Consider the following 1,634-nt stretch of genomic DNA (forward strand, 5'->3'; position numbering starts at 1 on the left):
GTTTAGAAAGGTGTAGAGAGAATCTTGGGGCATGGTGGGGGATCTGTAGCAAGCTACAATTTGGATTGCAGTCTTACCTAGTGTTAGTTGCACCTGGAGAATTTCAGATGCATTGTGTTGGGCAACTAGCCTGGTGGTGTGAATATATTTGGTGAATATGGACACTCCTCCACCTTTAGTGTTTTGGTCCTGGTTTGGTGACCGAAAAGTGTGGTAAGAGTTGTAGCCTGGTATTGCAGGGCTGCTCTCTGGAGCCTTGAATGAGGTCTCAGTTACTGCACAGATATCGATGTTCTCCGTTTTTAGGATTGCCTTGAGAGAGTGCATTTTGAGGTTTAGACTTCTAGCATTGAGTAGCATTACCTTCAGAGTTTGTATGCTTGTACCTGTTACGGTGGTGTTTTCCTTTGAACTTTGCCTAAAAAAGGCACTATAGGGGTGGCAAGAGCCTTAGCCAGTAACCTAAATCCCAGGGGCGACAGGTGCAAACCATCTCTGGCAAAGCATCGTGGTCTGTCGATCATTTCATCCCAGGCAGACAGATACTGGATCCCCTTTGAATGACACCAGAAGTTTAGCCAATTGTTGAAGTAAATCATTTTGTCCTTATATTGTGGTATCATTCTGGGCAAAGGCAGGATGCTACTCAGGGCTAGGGTCATACCTGTCTGGGCCACATGATCCGAGAGCTCTTCCATTTCTCTTTTCATGTAGTCCAGGGAGGTAAGTCTCAAGTCATTCACTCCAACATGGACAATGACAGAGTCATATTTGTACTTGTGGAGTGACTTGAGTGCATGCCTTATGTGGCGGATCCTGGCACCCGACAGACAGCTGACTGTAATTTTCTCCTTGTACAGCCTGGTGAGTGGGACATCAGTGTGCCTGACTATACAGTCAACTATGACTAAAGTGTTAGGTACGTTGTCTTGCCATAGGGACTGTTGCTGGGTGGCACATTGGTGTTGTGAGCTATGTGACACTTTGGTTGTGATTGATGTTTGTTTGCATTTCAGCTTCGGAGGTCCTTGTTGCTTGGGCAGGTTACAGTTAAGGGCCTCCGCATATGTGGATTTAATGTTGCTATGTGTGGGTGTTGGTAGTGTGGGTTTAGAAGGGCTATGTGTTGCTTGAGGTGTAGTGCGGGTGTTAACCTTCTCCTCTTGACTGTCTAGCACAATCTTGGGTGGATCTTAACCTAGCCTGCGATATTAACAGGACATACTGGAGAGACAGATATGCCTCCCAGAGGCTGCCACTCCTCTGGAACAAGCTCCCAGTTCACATAAAACAGTGCTCCTTATTGACCCTTTTGAAATGTAACTTGACAACTGAATGGGAGAACATAAATTTACCCTGGGAGTGTCACCTATGTCCCTCTTGAATAAGGGCAGTTGGCGCTGATCATAGACTCCTGCTGCAAATATAGATCATACAAATTGGCCAAAAAAGAAACAAAGGTATGACATGGTTAGGCTTATAAAGGCCTTAGGGCCAATGGCCTGGTAACCTCCTATGAACCTATATACACACACGCACATATATATATGGATTCACTTCATAATCTCGAAAGACTGAAATCTCGAATTTCAGTTTTTCGAGACCATGAAATCGAAATCCACTCAACACCGAAA

Source organism: Protopterus annectens, chromosome 9.part0 (genome assembly GCF_019279795.1).
Source record: "Protopterus annectens isolate FY-2018-M chromosome 9.part0, PAN1.0, whole genome shotgun sequence".
In the NCBI taxonomy this organism is placed as follows: domain Eukaryota; kingdom Metazoa; phylum Chordata; order Ceratodontiformes; family Protopteridae; genus Protopterus; species Protopterus annectens.